We start from the raw sequence: 12015 nt of genomic DNA, 5'->3' as shown, positions 1-12015 counted from the left end.
TTTTAAATTAATAGACTTCATTTTTTTTAAGAAAAGTTTCAGGTTCACAGTATTACTATTTTTTTTTTTAATGGAGGTACTAGGGGTTGAACCCAGGACTTCGTGCATGCTAAGCACACACTCTGCCACTGAGCTATGCCCTCCCCACGAGTTTGTATTTTAATTGCTTATTAAAATTCACACTTAAAAGTGGATGCTTAATATGTGTTAGTCATATCTACATGTTTATTCATTTCATACTTAGTTGTCTGAGATAGATGCTAGCATTTTCTCCATTTTCCTCAGATGAGGAAACTGAGAAGGGTTAAGGCATTGACCAAACAAGTTAGAAACTGAAATTTAATTAAAATTTGGTCTGCTGATTTTTAGCTCAGTGCTCACCTTATGATACCCCTTTCTCTCAGTGGGACCTCTTTCTGAGCCAATAACATTTGTTTTAGCTCTTGGATTTACCTGACGGTAATAAGCAACATAGGTAGAAGGAAAAGCAGTAACTTTGGCATTAGATAAACTTTATTTTAAATCTGTAATCTATCACTTAAGAGCTTGGTAACTTTGGGCAAGCTACTTCTCTGTTCCTTTACCTATAAAGTAAGGATAAAAGCACCTGCCTTCCAAGCTTGTTGTGAGTATTCTGAGCGATGATATATGTATACAAGTGCCTGGCACACTAGAGACACTAAGGGGGGTGGCAGCTATTACCAGCCAGCCGCAGAGTTCCCATTCCTTTCACGATACATCTTCTCATTCCCGTTGAAGCTTCATTCCCTTATTATTTCAGACCTCATGAATCTACTTTTCCTCTGCGTTACTTCAGCAGTTACAACCTCTACTGTTCAATTGAACAATTAATTATTTATTGTTTTATATTCTTAGTCTCAGTCCCTGCCTAGTTTGGAAGCTTTGGGGAGCCATTGGACTAGGTCTGAGATCTCGGTGTTCTACAGTGTTGAATACATTCTAGACGTGCAATAAATACTTGGAGTGTGATGCTTAGAGTTTTGGGGAGAGTAACTCTTGCAGTCACAGAAGGAAGCAGAAGGCAGGCTATTCCAGTGCCGTCGGCTTGTACTAACATGTCCTGTTTATATTTTTGCGGAGACTGAGAGGATAAAGCAGTGTTTATATGTTCCAGCACACCTTTTGCAGCAAGATAAGTGAGTTTTGATTACATATCTCCTCTCCAGGTTTGCCAAACCATAGTGACCTATGGACTGAATCAAGGTGGCAGAGAGACCGAACTCTTGAGTTTCAGAGCATCAGACTTTGAGTCTTATATCCATTCTGACTACTTTGCATCCTGGGGCAAGTTTTGTCAGCCCTCTGAGTCTGTTTGCTCATTTAAAAAAATGAGGCTAATGGTCCTTTGGAGGGCTGTTTGTAAAGATAAAGTGAACTTTATTAAATGGAAGGGTTTTAGTAAATGGTAATGGGCTATAAGAGTTTTAAAAAATTAGTTTTATTAAGAAGAAATTGGATCTTTGTTTTTACTATTCAAAAAAGGCAGAGAAAAGTAAAATGAAGTAAATAAGAACAGTGTTAACTTGGAGGCACCCTATTGTGCTCATCTAGAGTGAGGGGAAGAAAGACAAGTGAGACCGTTTGGGGGAAGGACACCTGCAGATCATAGCAAGTTTATGAGCCAAGTGCAGAGAAAGGTCCTAGTTAGGGGGGGAAAAAAAAAAAAGGCTTCCTTTCTCAGAGGCCTAGAACACTGAGGGAGCTAAGGTGGTTTTGGGGATGTGAGGCAGACGAGCAAGAAACAGGTATGACCTTGAGGGTCAGAGCTAGAGAAAGAGCCCAGGGAAGGAGCAGAGCCTGGGGTAACCCCAGGGGCCACGTGCCAACGATGGGCTGATATTTACCATGCATATTATATACCAGGCCCTGTGGGAAGTACTTTACTGGCTATAGGTCACTTACTCTCCACAACAGCACCTGAGGCAGGTGATACTGCTGTCCCTGCTTTACTGGTGAAGAAACAGAAGCTTAGAGGAATTAAATCAGCACAAGGTCAGCTTCTGTTCTCCCTGACTGCACATCCTAACTCTTCAACCGTTACATCCTGCTCTCTTAAAACTTGTGAACTTCTGCCTCCACTTAGATAGTTCTTTTCCCTCCAAATATTTAACTTTGGAGAAAAACCTCCTTCCGTATGTGAGCACACCAGGGTATGCAGTATTGTGATCTGGGTAGAGAGGTTGTTGCCCCGGAGAATAGGAAGTGGGGATAGACCATGATCCCAGAGACAGATACACACACACACACACCCCTCATTTTTGTTGATTTCCTGGTCATTGTGGCAGCAAAAATTTACCAAAGGCAGTGATGGAAACCCAGATTAGCAAGAGCAGGGAGTGGGGTGGTGAATTTTGGATTGAGGACGGCCCTGCAGGAGCCCCATTTCTTCTCAGCAGTGTGGGTCAAGATCACAAGCTGTTCCCTAAAGCACATTCACCTCTTCCTGGAACAATGATTATTTCCAGAGCTCTGCAGGGCTTCTTATACATCCTGACCATCTCCTGGGATGTGACCCTAATACTTCATTCTTCATACTGCTTGTTAACTGAACATGACAGCATAGTTGAATAGGATGGACCTGGGAGAAGAAAGATTTTTTTTAAATGGCTAACAGAATCATTTAGTCTCAATATGAAAAAGAAATTTCTCAATTTATGCCTCAGATCTGTTCTTGAGTCACCTCTTTATGGTCATCAACTGTACCAGGGACAGAGATGAATAAGAAATGGCCCCTAAGTTTTAAGGAGTTAATATAAAAATGTAAATGTGATACATTGTGATTATTACTAGAATAGAAGTTCCAACAATTAAAGCCTCCTTCAGTTAGAATAGATTGCAAAGGAAAGTCAGGAGCTTTCCTGTCTCTGGAAGTTTTAAGCATATGCTGAATAATCACCTGGTATTGACTGGGTTCTTGTATCGGATAAGGACATGGACTGCAGGACCTGAAAATAGTCACTTCTTGGGATGCTAAGACTTTATTTTATGCAGAAGCTACAATGTTGTAGTTCTGGAGTTAAGACAGAAGCAATGTGGCAGATGTTCTTGGTTGCCTCCCGCAATTTTATATTCCTTCCTAACCAAGAGAAATCCAACTTTGTCCTAATTATGCCCAGCTTAAACTACTCAGCTTGCTTCTAGGGGTGGTCTTGTTACATACTTCTTGCCAGTGAGATGCAAGATGATGTCACCAAGTAGGGCTTCCGAGAAAGCTTGTCAAACAGGGCTGAGTCATCTGGTAAGTGCATTTTCAGCTTTGACCTCTTGCCTTTTGTCCTCGCTCCAATTTTTATTTACTACTAGGAACATGGCTATGATGCTTGGAGGTGGGATAGCCATTTTGTGACAAAAGCCACTTTGCTAAAGATAGTGGAACAGAAAAAAGAGGAGAAACCTGTGTCTCTGGTACCATTCTTGATCCTCTTTACCAGCTTTGATTCCACACATGGGAACTTTTTGTCACAGGAAAAAATTAACCACTGTTTAAATCACTGTAATTGAATTTCTGTTACCTGCAGCCAAATACACTCTTAACTGATAATACAGTGTAGTGAAAAACAATACTTGGATTCAAATTCCTTTTTCATCATTTATTCTCTGAGACATTAGGCAAGTGTCATGGGTCTCATGAAATAATCTCATCTGTAACTGAAATGAATAACACCTATCTTACAAGGCTTTTGGATAGATTAAATTAGATAATATGGATGAAGTGGTCCAGCACGTTGCCTGGTACATGGAAGGACCTCAATAGATGTTTCTTTGATTTTTGTAGTTGGAGATCTCCCTAAATGAGACCCTTAAGACCATTAGAAAAGATGCCCATTCTATTGATGGGCAGATTCCTTCGTAGGGAGGCACAAGATAACCTACTGATGTATGGAAAGAAAATATTAGAAACTCTATTTAGATTTATTTTTATCTCATCCTTTTAACATTTCTCTTTGAGTACATTTTATCTGTAAGTACAGAAACACATGATATAATTTATAAATAAAAAATTAAATACTTGTGCATAATAAAAGGTTTTGAGACCACTGCAACCATTACTTGGGTTGCCTGTAAGAAAAGGAATTTTCCGGGCCCCCCTGAATCAGCATCTCCATGAAAATAGCAGTAAAAAACTGCCTAGGTGATTCTTATGTTAACCTAAGTTTCAGGACCATTAATAGAGGAATTTCTCTTTATATTCCCAAGACTTGCAGTGCCAATCTTTTCTAGAAGACAGGATCCTTAATATTTAGTTCCTTTCTTGGCTGTATGTAGTAGCATAAGGCTGATGAAGTCACGGTTGGTATTCACAATCACTGAACCTAAATTTCATCTATATCTGCCAGAGTCTGGACCTGCCAAACGCAAAATTAGGAAGTAGGTAAAATTTGCCTTTTTTGACCTTTGATCTTGGTCACGAGATTCCCCTCCACCTGTAGGCTGACTCTGCCCTCATAAATACCCCCGGATTTCACAGAACCCTCCTTCACTCCTACTACTGCTCTCTATTAAGACTGGGTTATGTTCCTGTAAGCCAATTAATTCCCTTCAAATCTGCGTGCAAACCCACCCCTGTGGTAGTGATGAGCTACTGAGGGAGGCAGCCTGGAATAATGAATGAAAAGAGCTTGGTTTTGGAATCATTCATATAATAGACACTTAAAACTACACGCTGAAGTTGTATCATATGATAGGCACCATGCTAGGCACTGGATCTAAAATTAGAAGGAAAGTCGTTCTTACTGTGAAAGAATGTGAAGATTAATGTGGAGAAACAGGTTATTCACTACTATGAGGTGACTGTTCATAGGGTATGAACAAAAAACTATGGGAGCACAGGGGAAAAGTATCTAGGTCTATTTGGGGAGGCAAGGACAGCTTCTAAAAAAGGCATCACATGAGCTGAAGGATGAGGAGTTTGCCAAGAAAGAGAAGAGTGTTCTAGGCAGAGGATTTGCCTGGGCAATGGCCCAGGGCAGGAGACAGTGGAGGGTTCTGGAAACTTGGAGTGGTTTGCTTCTTCTGTATCATAAGGTATGTGGTGGGACTGTCAAGAGATGTGGCTGGGGCCCAACCATGCACACGAGTGTTTAGGTTTCATACTGTTAGCAATTGGGAGCCATGGAAGGATTTAGAGGCAGAGGCACTATTAGATTTGCGTGTTAGAAAGATAACTTAGGAGCAGAATGGAGGATAGACAGGAGGGAACATCATCCTCGAGAGAAAAGACCAGCCAGAAAGCCAGTGTTATTGACCAGGTAAGAGATGATGAGGGCCAGAGAGGAAGCTGGTGGTGGGAGTGGAGAGGAAGGAATGGATTGGATAGATAAGAAGGGGTTCACATCGAGTCTTGATATGTCGTGGTGATTGACCGGATGTGAGCAGTGAGGGAGACAAATTTTTAGCTCAAGTAGTTAGATGAATGGTGGGGCCATTTCTCCAAAATAGGATGCTGGAGGAGGGGACTTTCTCTTGCTTCTGCCACTCACTAGCTGTCTGAACTTGACAAATGACTTGACCTTTCCAAGTCTCATTTTCTCTTCATCTATAAAATGTAATTGTGACCATTAGATATAAAGGTATGTAGGAGGTACTCCATTTGTGAAGGCTAACAATAATAACAACCCAAGAAAATAATTCTTCCAGATGTCAAAATGCATAATATTTTATTTTTCCCAAGTAATACATATGCTTTAACATAGTGAAAAAAAATGCATACATCTTCAGAAAGTCTTGGATTATGTGTGTTTATATAGTTGTATTGGCTTATATTTACATAAAGAAACAGTGAAAGGATATACAACAGACATAAATAATTAAGGGATGGAGATGAGAGTTTGGGATGGGGGTAGGGAGGATGAGAAGATTGCCATTGACATGGGAACAAGATTTTGAAATGTACACCCTTTTTGTATTGTCTTAATTCTGAACCATGACTATATCACCTATTTAAACTGTTAAATTAAAAAAAAAAAAAATCCGGGGGTGACTTGAATGGTATGAATTTCAGACATGTGTCCAGTGGTTTCCATCAGAAGTCCTGGGGCTCTTTTACCTCCCTGCTTTTGCAAAACCTACATCTTTTCTGAAATTTTCCTCCTAACCTCCCCTTCTCTAACCTTGGTTAACTTCTTTCATCCTTCCTTTCCTTTCTTCCTGTCCCTTCTTTCCTCTCTGCCTCTTTCCCTCTCTCCCTTCCTTCCTTTCTTTTTAGAATATACTCTTAAGTGACCCCCTATTCTGGCCTCTCAGTCGCAATTATTGAGTAAGAAGCAGAAGTTCTTCGGCTATGAGGTTGACATGAATAAAGGCAGAAATTCACTTTTACATTAAACCGGGGTCTAAGGGCAACCAGGAGCCTTAAAAGAAATGCAGAAGTTGTTCCTCTAATTAGATTGAGTTCTTGGACAGTAGAGACTGTCTTTTTCTACTTTTGTGCCCCCAGTAACTTGTACAGTGGCTGGTACACAGTAGGTGCTCAATAAATGAGTGCTAAACTTAATTGAAAAAATGTAACAGGGCATATCTTCTCTTGAGAAATTTTTCTGGAAGTGAAGAACTCTGAATTTTGAAAATTAAATGATTAATTATACATAGAAGTAGGAAAATGGTTAAGAGTATAGAATTGAGGACAGATAGACCTGAGCTCAAATTCTTTTTTTTTTTAACCAGTGACTGTGACCTTGGTGAAATTACTTAACTCCTCTGAGCCTATTTTCATCTGTAAATGCACATACATGTACACACACACACACAGTTTCAGATGGTTAGTAGACAACAGACTGGGATAACCAAAGTAAGAACCTTAGCACAAGCCCTGACACCTAGTAATAACTCAGTGTTGCTTCATTAAACATGTTATTGCTCAATATATCTAGTTATAACAAAATTTCTGCAAGGTCAAGTCAATGGCACAGGTCTCAAACTTAGGAAACCTGAAGGAGCCTCAACTAAGAGAGGAATGAGGAAGAAAGACTGGATTAGAAGCCAGTCAGCTGAAGGTATTTGCCTCTCAAATTGAGTTCCTGGCTGAAGCTATAATTGGAAGACAAGAGAAACCGGGCTTTGGAGTCGTGGATTCTGTGCACCGCAAAGTGATCAGAGCAGAGTGCAGTGTTGGCTGGTAGCCGCGAGCTTGTTATCTCGGAGGTGCAGCCCTTATGCACCTCTATCTGATTCATTTTCAGCAATATGGTGTTGTTTTTTTTGTGTGTGTGTGAGTGGGGTGGAAAGAGGAAGGATGACAGAAGGACACTGGAGGACTGATGGGAGAGAATATTTGAGGATAAAACCAAATAGACTAAGATTCCTAGTGCTTTTTAACTCACTGATTGCCAGGAACCTGGGTGAGGTAGAGCATTGGTTTATTGAACTTTTATGCAGCCCAGCACCCTGTTGACAACAATGTGTCTGAGTCACAGGGGGTCAAGTGACTGCAGCTTCTCTGATGAGTCATTGTCTTGCTTCCACTAATGTCCTGGCGGCTGGGGCTGACTTGTTTACTGAGAGCAAGCTACAGCTGTCTGCAGGTACAGATTCTTGTGCTCCACGCCTCACTGGCAGAGCCAGCAGGCTTGATTCGGGAGCTTTTACACTCCTGGAAGGTCCTGATGTGGAATGGGCAGTAGAGGCGGCCCCGTGTGATGTGCTGATGCTCCTTCCTTCGATTTGGCATTGCAGTGAGCAAGTGTTTAGATTGGGAACCCAAAGGACTAAGCAAGAGATAGGTGTGAACAGCACTAATACACAATACTCAGGATCCTAGCAAGACACTGGGTAATTAAGGGGCACTTAATGGAAAGACTATTTACAGGTGTGGGCGGGGTTCATGGAAACAGCAAGGGGATGGTACAGGGTCCCTTGGGAAGCAAGTGGTGGGAGCCATTACTAGGCTGAAGAAGCAAAGGGAGGGAGGAAAAATATGGAGAGGGTCACCTGAGAGGAGCTGTGGCCTTGATGGTCACAGCCGACTTCTGGTCAACCAATAGGAAAGGAGCAAGAGGGATAAACACCCAACCTTACTCTCCTTTCACCCTCCCTCCTTGGGTCCTTCCACTGGCCAAATCTAACAGGAAGCCAGCGAGCAAGAGGGCTATTGATGAAGGCCACAGAGGTCAGCTTCCCCCTGGGGAAGGGGTGGAGAAGGGGGAGAGTGGATCTTGGGGGGGAGCAAACAGAAAATACTTAGTACAAGTTGTTAGCTAGGCATGCTAGTGTCCTCTCTGGTTTTGTTTTGTTCATTGGTGAACTGGGAAAATCACTACCTAATTTGTTGTGAGAACGGAATGAGATAAGGTAGATAAAAGGTTTTGAAGTGCCCTGAAGAGTTTTGTGAAGGTTGAGTATGAAGTTGTTAAACAGCTGCTACATTTCAAGGAAGAGGGAACCACAATGACACAGCGGCCAGAAGAAATTCCTTACTTCCGAGTTGGTTCACCAGCCTTTCTTGTGACCCTACCAAGTGTACAGGCCACACCTGAGGCTGAACATGGGCACAGATATGTGGGCTATGAAAAAAAAAAGTGATGCCCGATACAAGGCATAGCCATTATACCCTCAAAAGCCTGTACTATAGTTAGATATGAAAGGGTGTGTGCACACTTCTTTACCTATATATGAAATGTATAGAAAGATATGACAATATTTATCCATATCCATTTAGCATGTGAATACATGCACACAAAGTAATGCAGTCATGCATGCAAAATTAAGCAATACAGTTAGGAATGATTAGAGCTGGTTAGGGACAGTCAGCAAAGGTGTTCAGAAGAATGGAGTTTGAGTTCCAACTCAAGAACCAGATCTGGAGGTGCCAGTCTTTGACCTGTCCAGGTTATTGAGTTATTACTCCTTCCATGTTTCGAAATAGACCATTTCAAAAAGAGGGATGAAATATTTGACTTCTTTCAACTTACATCTGTTTCCTCATCTTTTCCTCTCCAATGCCGAGCATGGTATTCTGAAGGTCCTCAAGAAATGTTTTGTTAACTGAATCATTTAAAAAAAAATCTGGTATCTGTGCTGTCTTATTAAGTGAGAGAAGAGAATACATAGGGTAACAGTTCCTCCCTTCAGTGCTGATCTCTGAGAATTCTTCCATGGGTGTTTGAAAAAACACCACTTGCAAAAGAGAAGCCACTGTGAGTGAGCTTAGTGTATGCTTTTGATAAGTGATTTGCATAAGATGATTGTGTGCATAGACTGCAATCTTAGAAATTTCCAGACAGAAAATGACTGCTCTCTGGAAGATGTTTAGTTTATGATATGCCAGACATGTCTCTGTTATCCTTCACTCTGAGACTCCGTAGAAAGAGACGAGTAGGGAGGGTGACAGTCTCTCAAATAGTTGTCAGGTTATTGAAAAGCTTAAACAGTGTTTAGCGCTCAAACACTTGTCCCATAAATGTTAATAGTCAAGGACTCAGGATGTAGCAATGAAAGGGAGTGTTAAAGTAACGTTGTCTAAACTCCTTTGGGCAAATATCAGTGGAAATGATACTGGTGTGGGACTGCTCAGAAACACTGTTATGAATGCAGAAATCATTGGCTCTGAGCCCATGGGGCACAACCCACAGCACAGAGGCCTGGAGCAGTGCCAAGGCTTCTTGGGCTTTGAGATGTGTCTGTAGCTGGTAGGAGCTCTTGAAACAGGCTGAAGGTTGTGCAATGAAAGCACAGAGTGCACCTACTATCATCTCCCTAAGGAAGAAAGAGGAGAACATGGCCCACCCAGAAGCCCAAGGGCCACAGGGGATGTTTGTTTCAACCCCTGCTCTCCCCCAGGCTCAGGGCTGTGGGTGTGCAAGGCTGAAGTCAGGCTTCCGATGACCAAAGAACAGCTTGTGCCACACCTCAACCCAAAACACAGGACTGCCAGGCCCTGGTAAAGGACCACAAATGAGGGTGTGTATATGCCTAGGCCGGTCCTGCCTGTTGAGTTTTTTCCATTTATTTTTATTGAGGTAAAACCATTTTAAAGTGTGCAGTTCAGGCATATAGTTCATTCACAATGTTTTATAACTGTCACCACAATCTAGCTCCAAGACATTTTCATCATCCTAAAAATAAACCCCATGTCCATTAAGCAGTCACTCCCCATTTCCCCCTTTGCCCAGGCCCTGGTAACTGCCCTTCTGGGTTTGGTCTCTAGGATTTATCTATTCTGGATATTTCATATAAATGGAGTCATACAATATGTGGCCTTTTATGTGTGGTTTTTGCCACTTAGCATAAAGTTTTCGAAGGTCATCCATGTTGTGGCATGGATCAGTACCTCATTCTTTTTATGGCTAAATAATATTCAGTTATATGGATATACCACATTTTGTTTATCCATTCATCAGTTGCTGGAAACTTGTGTTGTTTCCACCTTTTGGCTATTGTGAATAATGCTGCTCTGAAATTCATGTACCAGGCTTCTCTGAATACCTATTTTCGGTTTTGGGGGTGTACATACCTAGGAGTGGAATTGCTTGCTGAGTAATATAATTATGTATTTAGCTTACTGAGGAAACACCATACTGGTGTTTTATATTCCCATCAGCAATGTTGGAGGGTTCCAATTTCTCCACATTTTCGTCAACACTTATTTCCTATTAAAATTTTTTTAACCATCCTAGTATGTAGTTTTGATGTGCATTTCCCTAGTGACTAATAATACTGGGCATCTTTTTATCCCCTGGTTTGTTTTAACCCAGTGGAAATATTCTAAAGCTGTACCTTTCTGATCTTGAGTGGATCTGTAGTGTTATTTAGATGGTACCTTCTCATGTGTCGATTTGTTTAGCTCTCTTTGAGTCACATGGAATAGGCTGCTATTTGTGAATAGATCCTAATAAACACTCCTGGTTGATGGTGTGGATATAGAAGAGCTGAAGAACTTTTTTAGAAACAATTTTTATTAAAACTATCCTACTAATGTAACGTGACTTTTTTTTTTTTTTTTTTTTTTGCTCTGAAGTTTTATTTTAAAACCTGTCTTAGGAAGATGAACAAGACAAATAGCAAATCTCCCATTTTGTGGGCTGGAGTCTCTGTTAAAAGGGGGCAACTAAAGCTTATGAGTTTCAATCCTGCCTTTGTTGCTGAGTGACCTCTGACCTTTGACAATACTTCTGAGTTGTATTCTATATTAAGACAACCCACTGTGTCTCATTTCCCATTGGCTCCACTGAGAATGATGATGATGAGCTCCTATAAAGGTTGGCAGGTCCTCTGGGAAATGCCAGGAAGAAACCCACACATGAACTCACTGCGAGTTGCGAGGCTCTCCCCATGTAAGCCACCCATTTCAGCACTCCGGGCGTGGACTGAATTTCTCTTTCATGAGAGCCGTTCCCACATTTTAATGCCAATTTCTTGAGGCAGATGGGCAGGGTGATATGTGTCCAATTAGAGACAGAGAAAATTGAGCCTCCCCAGAATAGTCTCATATCACAGCTAGGTTTGTTAGCTACAAAAATAGATCTACATTTAAACAGAGAAATGTGGAAAATGATATGAAAATAGAAACCATATTGTGTGCTACCCTTTTTGATAAGTAGGTTAACTCTTAAGAATTAAGTTTAGAAGAGATAAGAAACAAAATAATGTAGCTCCAGAGTCCTCCACTGACTCGGTATTGGCCCAGGTATTGGGGTCATGTCTGTGATCAGGCCCTGATTAGGTTTTTCTTGTAATTTTTTTCTTCTACAGCATAACTTCTCATCACTAATATTTAACTTTTCCTCCAAAAACTGAGAACATTCTGAAATGTTTTTAGTTGAGAGCTGAGACTAAATTTTTATACAAAGGAACTATTTCAGCCCCACTCTGAAGAATAATGCTACTCTTCTCATCCTGTCCACCATACTCCGCTTTCCCCGAGTTAATCACCTGTCAGTAAGGTCTTTAGCTGGGAGGCCCTGGTAGGCTGAATGAGCCTGCCTGAATGGCAATGGTCAGAATAATTGTTTTCCTAGAGGCACCAATAGGCCAAAATGATTATCTTAGAAGAGAAGACAG

This window comes from Camelus ferus, chromosome 21 (genome assembly GCF_009834535.1).
Source record: "Camelus ferus isolate YT-003-E chromosome 21, BCGSAC_Cfer_1.0, whole genome shotgun sequence".
NCBI classification, from domain to species: Eukaryota; Metazoa; Chordata; class Mammalia; order Artiodactyla; family Camelidae; genus Camelus; species Camelus ferus.
This window is presented reverse-complemented; position numbering follows the sequence as displayed.